This window comes from Chrysemys picta, chromosome 5 (assembly GCF_011386835.1).
Source record: "Chrysemys picta bellii isolate R12L10 chromosome 5, ASM1138683v2, whole genome shotgun sequence".
Taxonomy (NCBI): Eukaryota; Metazoa; Chordata; order Testudines; family Emydidae; genus Chrysemys; species Chrysemys picta.
The window spans coordinates 103,435,120-103,451,255 of NC_088795.1; the positions used below are offsets into that span (position 1 = coordinate 103,435,120).

Genomic DNA, 16,136 nt, shown 5'->3' on the forward strand with positions numbered 1-16,136 from the left:
AAAAAAATAAAAATAATACTGCTTCCAACAGTGTCTGCTTCTGGGTATCCCCAATAAGCTAAAAATCTTCCATATGCAGTTTGTTAGCTGATTGGCTTATAGGTGAAATGGTTTATACAGTACCTCCTGGAAATCTGCCAAAAATGGTTTGGATCAGTCTTTCAATGTGAGTAGGTAATGGCATCCCTACAGAATACCATGCAATTAGTGGTGAGCTTATTTTTCTTGATTTCATTATTATTGTAATTTGTAACATTTTCTCTATGGATAATGGGTAATAAATTAGGAAGAGTTGAAAACTGCTGAAGCTCTGTGTTTGAATTATTTTTTCCCCTTAGAAATGAGTTATGGTACATGACCTTGACCACCATATATTCTACAGCTCAGTTCAACATTAATGACAGTAGGAAAAAACAGTTACTGAGAATTTGCAGATTTTTTTTTCTTTTCCTACTTTAATAAAAATACATTAAGCTCTATGTAGTTTTAAACATATGATTCCTTTATAGTTACTATCTTTATTTGTTATTTGAATGTGATTGGGCCCCCTTGTGCTAGGGGCTGTACTAGCAGATAGGGGCCTAGATTTTAAATAGTGATTAGTGATTTTGGATGGCCAACTTAACACACCTTAAAGGGAATTGACTTTCAGAGGGCAGGCACTCAGTGCTTTCTTAGAATCAGAGTAGCAGCCGTGTTAGTCTGTATCCGCAAAAAGAAGAACAGGAGGACTTGTGGCACCTTAGAGACTAACAAATTTATTAGAGCATAAGCTTTCGTGGACTACAGCCCACTTCTTCGGATGCATGCATCCGAAGAAGTGGGCTGTAGTCCACGAAAGCTTATGCTCTAATAAATTTGTTAGTCTCTAAGGTGCCACAAGTCCTCCTGTTCTTCTTTCTTAGAATCAGGCCACTTTAAGACATCCCAAGAAAGGCACCCAAAATCTACTGTCACTTGAAAAATCTTGATCAGAAGACAAGGTCCCTGCTTTGAAGAGCTTCTGATTAGAACTGCACAAATAACTAATTATTTGGTCCAATAGAAAGACAAGGTGGGTGAGATAATATCTCACAGGATCAACTTCTGTTGGTGAGAGAGACAAGCTTCAGACCTGAAGAAAAGTTCTGTGTGGCTCCAAAGCTTGTCTCTTTCACCAGCAGAAGTTGATCCCACATATCTTGTCTCTCCAATGTCCTGGGACAGACACAGCTACAACTACAATCCATATTCATTCATTGGCAGTTCTGGAGGTTTGTGGGGAGGGAAGTTGATTCAGGTTGAAATGTTTTTGAAATATTTCAAAATTTTTGGTGAATCAAAAAAGTCAGTGTTGCTTCTGGTCCTGAGTGTAGACCCTTGGGGGGTCTCAGATCCTCATCTCCAGCCGAAGCCTGAATGTCTACACTGAAATTTTATGCAAGTTAGCTGACCTGGGCCATCTGTGGTGCTGCTGCGTGTTTTTTATTGCAGTGTAGATATAGTCCATATCAATGAGCATTCCATACATATAGGGCTTGCATAAAATATGCTGCAAGAAATGAATACATTTGGCAGGATGTCTGAGAAGAACATGGTTGGCATGATTCTTACATTATACCAAGAATGTCTTCATATGTTTCCTATGTTAGTGTTTACCTTGCTCCTACTTCATGATCATCACTGACAGTAGCTGGTAATAATGGGATGTTTTGCGCTGCTGAAAATTTTCTGCAGGAGATCTTGCCAACAGATACTATATGTGCTGCAGTATTTTACTTTTGTGTCATTGAGCACTTCAAAAACCTTTCCTTTCCTCACTTCCCTAAATTTGAATATCCACTTTCAGCCTCTCAGTATGTATATAAATGTCTTTAAAAATCCTACAATTAACACAGGAGATTTTTAGTCAAGTAGCAACAGAGTGGAAAGAATCATGACATTATTTTAATTGCTGCCATATTCAAAGCACAGTAAGGAATCCTATTTGCATCAAATCTGTTAAAGAAAGTCCAAATTCACATATGCCAGATAGCATTAGTTGGTTTTCAGACCAAAGTGGCTCCATAAGGTGTTGCTATAGAACAAAGACCTCAAAACAGAGATAAATAATCATGAAGAGATCCTCAAGGGAACAAACCTCCCCACATTTTTTTACAATGTAGAAATCTCAAGGATTCCAAGAATCTATTGACTCTAACACCGCTATTAAACAAGTAATGTAACTAATTTATTTTTACTAATGCCTTATTTAATCACTTCATTTAATGTTTAGACATTAATTGTTTTACAATGGGTCTGACAAAGTTCCTGTTTCATAATTACATTCATTAGAGTATTTCATAATTTACAGCTCTGTACTTCTATAGTATGTGTTCATTTAATAATCATGTATTAGCTGTTCTCCTTGTTTCTTTCACAGTACCAGTGCAATACCATCTACTTCATATTTGCAAATTATGCTGATGTTTTATCTGTACCGAATGTTTATTTTGTTACACTATACTCTAAGCAATACCTGAAACTTGCTTACAGTAAAATTCACTTCATCCAGATGTATTCCAAACAACTTTATGTGATTTATGTGCTTGAGTATCTGGGGCACAAAATCCACACCACAGTACACACCCTGGCTGTACAGTCCTTTCACATACACTGCTCTAACATATGGACTGGACTACACTCAATGACTTCTCATGACAGTTGGACCTATTTAGCAAGGATCTAATAGAGTAGCTCCTTCCTGGATTGTTCTAAGCCACCCCCAGAGATAGCAGGGACATGCAGATGCCCTAGTGCTTCCCAGACACATCAGTGTGAATCTTGCCCGCAATGAGGCCCTAATCTCAACTCAGTGGCATTTCTCAGGCCTGTTTGAAATGTTATAACCTTTGAACAGCGCATCCGATCAATTCCAAAATTCCAGGGACTGTTCTAGGCATCCATGAGCAGTAATCTATTGACTGTCGTGAAAACTGGCAAACCGGAAAATCCTGATTTCCCATAATCTGAAAAGAAAATTAGGTCCACAGAGTGCCCATTTGGTGCAGCAGACAGATAAATCTCTCTGATGCCCTCTGCTGCTGCCTTCCCATATCTCAGGTAGCCCATTAACATGCTGTTCTGTCATTGGCTGTACAGCTCAGCTTACATAAGCAACAAACTGTGTAAGATCTTTTAGTTAAACTATAGTTGTTTGATTGTTAATGATTAAATAAAATGATGTTGCCAAAAATAAAGGAATTTAAATTTATAAACTGTGTTAATATAATTCTATTGCCTACTTCCTCTCCTCCCCTTCACTGTGTGTGATCCATGATGCTTCCTAACTTGAAAGACACTGTGGCGGGTTGCAAAATTGGGGGGGTGAGAGGGGGAATAGAACCCCCCAAATATTGTGGGAGCTCTGACCCAGTGTAAATGTATACATGTCCCAGGATGGCAAGGGGGAGCATGGGGCAGATGTGAGACCTGGTCCCGGAGAGGCTGGAGTGGCTTCCTTGGGACCTAGGATTGGGCCAGGGAGCAGAACTCAGCGGGGCTGGTACAGGTCTGAAATCCTCTTTCCCTGCCAGGAGCTGGTTTCCTGCCTTTCCCCCGCCATCAAATCTCAGTACTTCCCCTCATTCTTCCACCATCCCTTCCCCATTCCCAGGGAGATCCTGTGCCCCCTTCACTTAACACAGAGATGCTTCCTAATCTATAAGACACAGACCAGGGATAAAGACAGGATGGGAAGTATCCTGTTGAAACTAAATGTTTTTATAATAAACTTTGCTCCCTTGCCAGAAGAACATGGGGGTGATTCATTTTCTCTTCCTAGCAATCCAACCTAAAGGATCATTGTTTGATAACTGCTGACAAATTGTGACTTTTTAATAGCAACAACTGTGCTTTCTCTCTCTCTCTCTCTCTCTCTCTCTCTCTCTCCTCTCAAAAGAAAACAAAAAACAAAACAAAAAACATTGCCCTTAGACTTAGCTACAGTTACTCCTTGAACCATCTCACTTGGGTGGAGAATAGCCTCTCTTCTTGTGTGCTATAGAATTACCTACTCTAAGAAGAAGTCATGTACAGCGTGAAGAAATTGCTTCTCTAAACTTTTGACCAGCTGGGTAGATGAAGCAATTATAGTTTTATTAGACTTAGTTGCTTCTTCTTTTCAGCGCTAGCCTTTTCTTGATCAGGAATTTGACTGTATAAACTTACTTCTAACATTTGTAGAAATTTGTACCCCTACTGAATCTACTGTATGCTGGACTTCTATGTGTTCAGAAATTTTAGCTCATTAGATTCTGTGTGATATAATATAGTGTTGTACCTCCCAGTTCTGTCTCTATATGTTTAACACAGATATTATAGTATTCAAATGATTTTTGTTTTTCTACCATATTTCTGTAATGACTGTTATGTCAATGTTTTCTTTGTTTTTTGGTATTCTAGTTCACCTATTTTTGCTTTTAATAACTGTCCATTCAAAATCAATTTTCTCCAGAATAAGGTTATGTACTGTTTCTCAATGAGGGCTGTTTGCATGCCAGATTTCAAATTTAATCCTCAGCTATATTAGCTGTAAAGTTGCAATTTTTTGAAGTAATTGGAAACAGGTGCATTTCTTCTCTCTCCACAGCCTTAAAAATGCCTAAATTTCTCTCCCCTGCCCCTCTTTCAAACTTTTCCCATAGTCACTCTTAGTAAGAAACCAAATATGGGAAATTCCAGTTTAAGTAAGGATCTGCAGGATCTGATCCAAATATTAAATAAAGATTTATATAAAAAGTTATAGATTTGTTTTCATTATTATACCACTCTACAAGTGCCCAGTCCTCGGTCAAATGCCTACAACAAGAATAAGTAGCAATAGGAATCACCAACATGCAATTCAAACTCAGCCCCACTGCTTCGGTGGGGCGACTTGTGCAAGTCAAGGTTTTATATTAGGAGGATCCATGTTCTTTCTTCCTTTTGCTTGTTTCAGTCAATGACTCTAATCCAACTTTTCTGACTCAGGCAAATATCCCTCTGTTAGTTAATGGGATTTTTACCTGAGGAAAGCCTAAAGGATCAACCCTTCAGTGAAGAACTTTATATACATCACATGGGGTTTGTGATATCCACATGATACATTGCAAAATAAATAAATATGTTTATTATTCACTTTCACCACCTCATCTTCACACTTATCTGGTACTTACTCTGACATTCTAAACTCTAGAGTAGATTCAGAGAGACAATATGGGTGAGGTAGCTTTAACTGGACACATTTATGTTGGTGAAAGAGACAAGCTTTCAGGGTTACACAGAACTCTTCTTCAGGTCTGGCTCTGATAAATTAGGACTGGAAATAAGGCATACATTTTTAACAGTGAGTGTAACAAAACATTGGAACAATTTACCCAAGGTGGTGGTGGATTTTCCACACTAGCAATTTAAAATCAGGATTGATTTTTTTTTCTAAAAGTTATGCTCCAGTTCAAACAGGAATTATTTTGGGGAAGCTCTAGGACTTGTGTTAGAAAGAAAATCAGAATAGATTACCACAATAGTCCCTTCTGGCCTGGGAATCTCTGAATCTCAGCAGTCCACACATATGTGTTTTTTTTTTCCATTGGAAGGCAAACTGCCATGCAACTCCATAATGGAAGGGGAACTTCATGTAGTTACTCGCCCATATACAGATCTTTACACATAGGAGTGCAGTCTATTACTATATTGGAAGGTAAATTAACAAAAAACATGACAAACTCCCCAACAACCATTAAGCATGTAATCAAATGCAATTCATTATAACTTTCTGTGTTTAAAAATGTTACATTTAAAACATTGCTGGCGTAATGTATGATATTATTTTCATGCACAGAAACCCATCATTAGGGCAAAGTTCAAAGTCTGCAAGCTTCTTCATTTTCATATCACATATTTGTGGGTCAACCACTCATGTAAATGATTTTCAGTGTGAATGAGAAGTGAAGGACGGGGGGGGGGGTCCAATGTGAGTGGCACCTTTTATGTGAGGCCTGAATTTTTTCTGGGTGAAATTTTTTGAATGAATCATTTTATTCACTGAAAAAATGACCTGAAACTACTGGTGAATTTGACACAACTTCACTCAATAGTTTCAGTCCAGGTAGAAAAAAAAAAAAGCTAACCAGCCTAAGGAGGAGAAGGTAGTACCTCCTTCATTATAACTCTTAGCCCACTAGCTACGAGACTGATCTGGGATGTGTGTGAGCCAGGTTCAATTTCTCTCTCGGCCTGATGTAGCAAAGCAACTTGAAACTGGGAGTCCCACATTGCAGGAGAGAGCCTACTCACTGGGCTATAAAATATTCCTTAAAAATATTTGAAACAATCTATTTTTTGCAATTTTTTTCACCATTTTCAGATTTGGTTTGGGTGAAACTGTTTTTTTAGCAAAACTGCCAGTGAATTGTGTCACCCAGCTCTGCTGTTGGCACCCCATTTAGCAGTTAGAAAAGTGAGCAGGAATGATTGATGATAAGCACTGGGCATCACAGATATTTTATTTTCCAAAGTACTTAATTATGGCTATTCAAGGTAGTAAGCATCTCCTGTCTAGATGTAGTTGAAGTAGATAGCATACCCACTCTATGTAAATATTTCCAAATATCTTGTGCAGTGCAAGCACTTCTAAATAATGAACAAATGGGCAAATCACTTAACCTTTTTGTGCCTCGATTTCCCAATCTGTAATAAAGGGATAATTATACTGATGTTCTTTATAAAGTTTTTTTGAGATCTATGGCTGAAAAATACTATATAAGAGCTAGATTTCAATACTACAAAGTGAATATATAAAACATTATATATCTTTTCACTTTTCTATTTTTCTATCCTTCTGTAACTTTGTCATATATATATATATATATATATTGTGGGGGGGGGCATGAAAGAAAGTTGGTAGAGTAGGACAACTGAGTTATCCATATGTGTCTATTTTTAGACACATATGTCCCCGCTGTTTACTCTATCATCTATTGAAGAGTAACAGCCCAATTCAGGCTCTTCAGCAAACCACTTATTTTGTTCTTTTTGCCAAAACCAACTTTGCTTAAAGATTTATCAACACACTGGGCCTTTCGTGCATTTTCCTGGTAGTAATTCAGAAAAGTCTATGATAAAATACTTGTGCTTACAAGTGTCATTGTGATAAAGCAGGAATTTCAACTTTTTGTGGAGTATTTATAGAGTGTGATTTGGCAGATGGTATGATGCAGTGTGTGATCTGGCATGTCATTTCATATCAGCCTGTGATAATCCTAAGGCATTGTTCCTTCCACTAGGAAGCAATGATGACTACAAGTACAACATGTGCTGACCGACAGGAACACAGTCATGTTCTCTCCAGAATTTATACGGCAGAAGATAATGCAATAATGCTTGCCATGATTATTAGCGTTTTTAGGATTAGCCAGCATATAATAAAAAGTTTGGTGGAGCATGTTTGATTTTTCCCAGTTGCTCTGTCTTTATTTCTATTACCTTCAGTGAAGAATGTACTGAAACTGTAAGAGAGCAGGTCTGTCTGCAGATCAACATCACTTCTGTGCTTCAAGTACCAATAACTTCAACTCTTATACCTTTGATATTGGTTCCCTGCTCACTTTCTTCCCTTTCAATTATAATATTGACTTTTCTTTATAGTTTCTTGCAATATTTCATGTTATTTTATTGCCGTGAGTGTTCATTTCAAAGAAGATATAGTAGCAGTACTGTGTATTTAGAGCTTTTCTGTTACAGGATGTAGATGCTGTGCAAGATGTTTTTTTTTTCTTCTTTTTTCAGTTTAATAGAAACGTGGCAAAACATGATTTTCCTCCCTATGAAACTAAGTATTCTCAGTAGATTTTTTTCTGCTGGCCTTGTTAAGAAGAAGGGTTGCCTGTTAGTGTGCACATAGTTAACAAACATTCACAGTGAAGAGGATAATCACCTGAAATGTGGAAAATGGTAGAGAGAAGTGGGCACTGATGGAAGTGCTCTAGCAGACCATTTAAAGTGAGCAGGGGGCTGAAGTTGCACCATGGCATCCTTTGTAAGTTGTGACTGTTATGAGGAGAAATTTCTTTGGACTTTGTAAGATGAGAAGTCCTTGTCTTTTGGGACCTTGTTAGATAGTACATGGATGGAGAAGTTCCCCAGTCTATATGTAGGGATTAAGGGAAACTACCTCAGAGTTTTGTATAAATGCTGACTTCTCTAATGTGAGAGAACTTCCCCTTCCTTATCTTTCTGGAACCTCAAAGTCATCAAAAACCCATTCCTGAGAATCTCTAAAGCTTCAATGCTCTGCAAAGGTTAATTCTGGCATGCAGAAATGCAGAGATAACCCACTTCTGCCAATAGTGGGGGGAGCAGAGTGACAGCAGCCAGCTTCAGCAGTGTTACTGAGCATGCTCAGTCCATGTAAGCATGCTCAGTATAAGCCAAGCAGCAAATCGGAGAGCAGATGACCCTGCATGCCTGCCAGCCACACATCCCCTCCGCAAAAATGGAACTGCCATGACTGCCCTATAAGGTCAGTTAAGGAGTACTGCAGCATTTTTGAGCAGATGGAGTTATTCGATAGTTGAATCCTGACTCATCTTTTTTTACTTTTACATTTATAACCATCATCTCCACTGAACATACACAGTTTTGGTTTCAAGGACTCCCTTAAGGCTCTATTGCTTGTAACTACTCCCACTCCAGGGAAAGAAACAGGTAGCATGCTCCCAGAGCTTCCAGTATCCTTGAGACAGTGTGCCTACCACTAAAGCCCTTCATCCCATGCAGTGTACTATACTTTGCATGGCCAGCCAGCTCCGTTGGCCAGTGCATTGGGATGAGATCTGGAGTCATGGCCATAAATCCTCTCCACCAGCCACAACTTGGAACACAAAGCCAGGAGAATCAGTGAGAGAGTTGTTCTCCCTAGAATGATGGCTGGCCTCCACAAAATGGGGGACGGTCCTTGTACCCTTCTCCTTGTGTTGTGCCATCTCTTGTCCCACCACGCATATTTGCATAAAGTCCGGAAAGAATCTGTTCTCGATGTGTGGTATTCTTAAGTTTGTTACACCTGTACTGAGGAAATCAAGGGATGCATGTTAATCGGCTTCTGCACAGGGCCAGCTGTTTCCTTTTGTACCAAGTCATTAAGTCTGAAAATGAATATTCCAAATAGAAAAGCATCTGGTCTTTTGATTTCAGTGTCTCTCTTTCCTGTCTCAAACTACATAAAATTAGCAATGAAATAAAATAAAATATAAAATAAATGTCCTTCTCCTTTGCTGTGTGATGTAATTAGTGACCACAGTGATTCATTAACACACATGAATTCGTGCATTTCTGGACATTGTTACACTGGGATAGACTGTAATTTTATTATCTGCCTGGAGTAAGGTGACATGCATAGCTGCATCTTCCAAGGGGTAAACCAGAAAATGAATTGTGATTCAGAGGCACAGTTCCTCCCCTGCTTCCCCCATGGTCTCTGTGTGAAGGGAATTAAGTTACTTTACCCCTTTTTCTGGATTAGCTTTCTCTCCACATTTTGTCTGGTCACTGCATCAGGGGAAGGAAAATAAAGTTAGGGCTCCTCTCACTCCTGCCCATTTTCTCCTGCTCCCCACAACCTACATGCAGCAAGTAGTCACAATCTTAATTCAAAGAGCAATGCCAAAACTCATCAGATAAATAATTTCACCAACCCTAGCTATGTGTCTGATTTCTTTGTTATGCCTCCATTGTTGGAACATTAGATGTTTTTTATAGTGTTTCCTTTACAACTGTATTGTGTCTACATAAATCAGCTATTAATGCTTGTTTCCTATATGATGATTCCTTATCTGAATTTACAGAATAAAAACCTGTCAAGATGACAAGATCCTTATGCAAAATACTACCTATTATCTATACAGGTTACAAATGGTACTGGAATGCTTAGTATTAATATGTTTTTGGGTTTCAGTTTTAGAATCCAATGGAGCTATATTTTGAGAGTACTACATTTGTTCAATTTGGGAGGGTGTGCCGTGTGACGTATTAAGTAGCCAGCATGGATTCCCACTTGCAGTCATTTTGTGCTCTTTCTTCTTAAATAAATAAGACAAAATAAGCATAGAACCTTCTGAAACACTTTCATATATGCAAGTGTACACATTCACTTTCCTTACAGCATTGAGCCACCCTGACTCACAACATGCTTGTTTTCGCTCAAATACAGTGGTTTTTTTTAAGGTTACGTTTTCTGTGTATGTTTCTCACATTGCACTAAACAAGCACAAGAGTAACTTTTAATTATGTTGCCACTTTTGCAAATATAGCTCTGATTTTCTGTCATCTTTATTCATGTGACAAATTCCACTGAAGTTTATTTGACCTTTACAAGGATTGCAAGGTGAGGCACTGTGCTCCCAAACTGTATATATTTGATACTTTTTGTAGTTTTCATGGTATGCCCTGCCACAAAATCTTACTTTTTGTCAACCAGAAATCTAATGAATTCTGCATGTCCCTTCCCTTTTCTTTTCAGGAACTCATTTTTGGCACACAAGTGTCAAAAGGTGTATTAATGTTCACAAAGACTTGTGGAACTAATGTACAAATACTGAATTAGAGGGTGGACTACCTACCTAAAAGACAGCAGCAGCAGTATGTTTTGCAGACTGTCACAGTAAACATATCATTGCCTGGCACATCTCACCAAACAACTAGTGAGTGAACACATATGATATTGAAACAGACTAGCATGATTGTGGGCAGCCAAGAGACTAATGCATTTGTAGAGGACATGAATTTCAGCAACGAACAGTGAAATGCAGGTCTGTAAAAAGGAACATGCCACCTCTAAAATCTGAGCTAGATTATTCAGACTATTTTTAAAGAAATAAATCTTTTATATGATTTCAAATATTGCAAAAGATGTAAGTTTGAATAGTTCATATGAAATATAAGTCTGCCCCATGTAAAGTACATTCATTCATTTTTTCATACACACTTTTTATTGGAGCTAAAAGTCGGTGAAGAAACGTAATCTGACAGACAAGGCAGAGCATGCCACAACACATGAAACAGAAGAACATCCACAGGACAAGCTACAAACAGCACGCGATCATGCTGACAAGACATCACATTAGATGAAAACTCAGGACAGGAAATTGTAGAGAAGATTCCATAGCATATAAAAGAAAATCCTGTAGATAAGAGAGAAACTTTATTACTACTGTATTAACTCGTGGCTCTGTGTGGAGCAGATGAATGTAAGCCTCAGTTGTACAGCTCTGTTCAAATGGAAGAGCAAAAACAAGAGGTGTGAGTAAAGAGAAATTCTTTAGGTGTTACTCAATTTGTTAAAAACAGTCTTTCATTTCTATACTAAAGTCCAATGTGCTATTCCTTTTGGAATGTCTTTAAGAGTAATGTATGACTGCTGAAGAACAGCAAGTAATAGCAGTCCATAGCCTATATTCCAAACAGATTTAGTCAATAAGATAAAAACCTTCCATTCTAAACATTTTTTAAAAGTGATCTGTTAGGAGAAAGATGTTAAAGCTCTTACATTTCTGCATTTGTGATAGCAAATGCATTATGTGTCTCTACGAATTATACAAAGAAGGGGCTAGATACTGTTTGTAAAACAAGCAAGCCTGCTGGGTTTAATCACCACAAGCAATAAGTCACTTTAAATCTGCTACTAAAAGCACTTTGGCATCTTTTATTAGTGGATGTATAAAAGCCTTTTTGAATTTTTAAAATACATTGCAGCCCATTTCTTTACAAGTGTTGGTACAGCAATATTCCAACTGACCTACATTCTTGAGATTACTTTTATGCTGTGTAGTTTCTGTTCTAACGGTTAATAGGATGCACTCAGGCAATGAACTTGGAAGATTAATCACTGGCCTTTCATTTCTGGGGCCACAGTCAAATGTGTCCCTTATTGGAGCATCTTTTTCTGATCAGATGCCTGTAGGCCTACAGTGAAATAAGTTTTGATGAGCTACATTACTGGTGAACTACACATCTACATTTTTTTTTAAAAAGCAGCATATAATTTTCTGCTATATGAGTAATTAGAATTTTTTATCCTCCCACTTCACTAGAGGGTGGGACCTCCTGTCAGCTCTGAAATGCCTGGAAAAAGACTAGAAAATACTGCATTGCATCTGCCTTCACTTCACTTCATCTAGGGACAAGCAAAGCAAAACTGCATAATAATGTACCTAGTATCCATAAGAACATAAGAACGGCCATACTGGGTCAGACCAAATGTCCATCTAACCCAGTATCCTGTCTTCCGACAGTGGCCAATGCCAGGTGCCCCAGAGGGAATGAACAGAACAGGTAATCATCAAGTGATACATACTCTGTCCCCCATTCCCAGCTTCTGGCAAACAGAATCCACTGCATTCCCACTCAGGATTAACCAGATATTGTTTTGTTTTGTACCCCATACTAAAGAATAACTGGATTTTCACTCAGATTTCCAAAAAATAAGGATCTGATCCTGTGGCACTGAATGCCCATTACTCCCATTTGAAATCAGCTGGAGTGAAGGGAGCTGAACAGCCTAACGCGGTGCTTAATAACTCTCGGGATTCCATAATCACACAACTGCAAAGATCATGGGTGGATGTTTCAAAGCATGTAAAGATTCATGATTTAAAACCAGGAGAATGAAAAGATCATGCCAATTAAAGACCTTCCAGAATATGCAATACATGAACTTTGCACCCTGTATGTGTAATCCTTGTGTTCTTCCTGGCATAGGAATGGGCCCTAAAACAGAAGTGCTTATGAATTACACTTCATTTAGAATTGCAAACAATGAGCTAATTTCTCTTGCAAACATCTGTGCATAATCCCCATTAACTTTAATCAGAACCACATGTTCACAACTTCAGTAGAATCTTGCTCAGTTTGTTGGTGTTACCATGGAGGTGAATCGTTTCATCAGATAGTTGTTCTGAATATCTACTGAGCAGAAGTAGGGCTAAATTCTTCCCTCAGTTACACCAAACCATCCCTAATGACTTCAACAGAGCTGCAGTGGTATGAATAAGAAGTGAATTAGCCCATATTCTGTAAAGGCCCACTCATCTGTGTACAGTACTCTAGTAGCTTTTTTTTTCCATTTTGAGTTAGTTGTTTCAACCCACACTAGTCCTTAAAATCCATAAGGAAAATTAATGTGTTTCACATCTACTACATTTTAAATTTAATGAACTGATAATTGATTTATATTGTCTTGTATCAATATTCATAACTAACAACCAGATAAAATAGGATGTCAATGAATTTGGTATTGAAGAACAACAAGACTGATATTTATATAGAACTTTCACCCCAAAGCTCTATAAACTGTATAAATAGGGGTCATGTAACCCCTAACTAAGGCCCCAGTTCAGCAAGGCACTTAAGCCCCTGCCTAACTTTAAACCCATGAGCAGTCCTATTGAAATCAAGTCTTCTGCTTGGTTTGTTATACTTAAGCAAGCAGACCAGAAGAAAGAGGTCACCTTTTATTCGTATTCTTCATTGGTTACCTAAAATCAAAACTACTGGATCTTTTCAGGAGGCAAGCTCCCATGTGAGTGGCCAGAAAGGAGGGAAATGAGTCAGTCCCTGTTGAACCCTGTATAGAAACATATTCCAATACAGTGTGTTTGGAATTGCAGACAACACAGGGCCGTGATCATAAGCAAAGATACCTACTTTTAGTCTAGCTACTGGATTACACTTTCCAAACTATGTGCTTGAATTATAGATACAGAACAGGCAATTGCATGGTCAGCTGACAGCAAGAGAAGGCATCTGGACCTGAAAAGGAGGAAGATGGGGCAGGTTACCTGAGAGGAGATTGAAGAGTCAAAAGGGGCTGGTATGAGCTGCATAAAAAACAGATGTGAGACAGATAGAGTTGCCTGAGGGAAATAGCAGGAGATCAGAAGAACAGCAGTAAATTGTGTTGCCAGTGATGAGTTTGGAGGAAAGCTGTTAAGAGGACTGGCAAGAGCTGAAGAACGCTGGCAAGTTGCAGGAAGGTTTCTGCGGTAGTCCCTAGGAATGAGGAGAAAAACAGTTTGGTTAGTGTAAGCTGGGCTCAGAAGCAAAAAACTGGCTCTGGAAAGAGGTTCCTATGACCAGGGGTGGGACTCACAGGCAAGAAGGTCTGGGAAGTGTGACATTTCAGATGACACTTCCAATGGCAGAGGACCTGAGTGAAAGGCTGTGGGAGAATCCCCTCAGAAAGGATAAGACACAAAAGTGAGGAAGCCTTGGAGAATGAAACACTATGGGAAGCTCTCTTGTGGGAGACTGGACTTGGGACTACAGGAGGACTCATGGAATGGAAGCGGGAACTCTCAGGTGGATTGCCTAGACAGTGTGGCCTAGAACAGGAGCAAAAGACTGGCAATAGAGTAGTTAATGACTGTTAAATGGGTGACCTTAGAATGGGATTGAACAGCAGCTGTATTTTAACATTGTTTTACTGTAGAGTTTTGAGAGGAACTGTTTTTATCATGAGGGACCTGTGGACTGTAGCACTTCATATGAATGGAAAGGTTTGAATCTGCCATACACAGAAAAATCATTCTTTGCCCATGTGGATAAAGAGGATACAGAAGCAGGCACACTGGTCATGCCACAGCCAGCTGCTTGGGGGGGGGGGGGGAGAACCTGAAGATGCACTTTCTTATGACACATGCACAAAAGCAATAATAAGTGGAAGCCCTAGGAACCTGGCTTTCAATTGAAATACATAAATGTTTTGTCCTGGTCGCTGCAGGAAGAAAGACAAGACATCAGAAATGTGGTTTAGGTAGGCTGCACATTTATTAAGTAATATATGTGGGAACTATATAGCAAAAACTTCTCTAGTACAAGTCATCTTTCCTTTATGATCTTCTCCAGCTGGGGGAAGGCCTGCTATCAGCACCTCTTCTTTTGGAGATGACTTCTCCTAATTGGCTTCCAATTTTGGTTTATCAAAAAGCCACATCTCCTGTTGATTGATTATTTGCACTGGGCACCTGCCAAATTGTGACAACATAAATTTTACAATTTAATCTACCTATGAATTTCCTGGGTGTCAGGAGCACAGCTGGCGCCAATCCTGGTTGCTAGGCAACTCACCAAGCTCAACTGGGCCCAATGAGCTTTCTTCAAATGATTGTGCCTCCTGATTGGTCCAGGGAGCAAGCAGCCTGCTACTTCAGCCTTGCAGCAGCCCACAAGCTGCTCAGTGTGTGCCGTGCTTGCAGATGCACTCGACCTGCTCCTGCTTCCAGTCCATACTCCAGCCCTGACTCCTGTTCACTCCGGACTAGTCTTTGCCTCCCTGCTCTGCTCCCAAATCCTGACTCCAGTTCTGACCCTTGGTTTGCTCCTTGACCCTGGATCCATGCCTGCCATTACTCCAAATTGCCACTGTAACCACCAGACAAGCTCCTGCTCCACCCACTAGTTAGGCCACCCATGCCCTGGTAGCTAATACTGGGCTGCTGAGAAGGGGGGGGGGGGGGAACATGCTGCCCAAGCCAGTCTGGCAGTGAGGGAAAGGTCCCCTAGGAGCCCCCAAATAGTGGACTAATCACTGCAAGTGTTAAAAGCTCCATCCTGCTCTAATCCCAAGGCAAGGGGAGGAAGCTTCTCTTCCCACAATAGAGTAGTATCCCTGGGCAAATCTTCTCCTTGGGACTCACGGGCGCCAATAGGCTTATGTTGCACCCTTCCATCCAGGCAATAAGTGACAAGGCTCCCCTTCTGAAGTCCATGAGTAGCCAGAGTGCTCATCAGGAAGGGATGGGGGACTGCAATTGTTACAGTAGAGAAGGATTATCTTCTCATTGCTGATCCAGACAAAGGATTCCTACTTCTGAGATTGGGATGAGGTAAGGCACAAACCAGGGAAAAGTTACTATAGAAACTTTCATGTTATAGAAGTGAAATAACAGTTTGCTCTCAGCATCACTAAATATATTTTTGCTATTCTACTAATTCTCTCTTTGATTGAAAAGGTTATTATTTGAATGTAATAGTTAAGAGTGTCATGAAAAGCTGTCTGCAGAGAGCAGACATGACCAAAAAATTGGACTTGTTTTGTACAGTATATTAGGGCCTGATGCAAATGCCACTGGAGTCAGTAGGGA

The 16,136-nt window shown here is 39.5% G+C and overlaps 1 long non-coding RNA gene across 2 annotated transcripts in view; it reads left to right on the top strand.

Annotated features, from left to right (window-relative positions):
- The first annotated feature begins 15,243 nt into the window (after positions 1–15,243).
- LOC135984134 (uncharacterized) overlaps positions 15,244–16,136 on the top strand; it is a 46,499-nt gene continuing 45,606 nt past the window's right edge. For both annotated transcript variants that reach the window (XR_010602042.1, XR_010602043.1), the window contains exon 1: positions 15,244–15,878. This is a non-coding gene — a long non-coding RNA (uncharacterized LOC135984134). The remainder of the gene's footprint in view (positions 15,879–16,136) is intronic.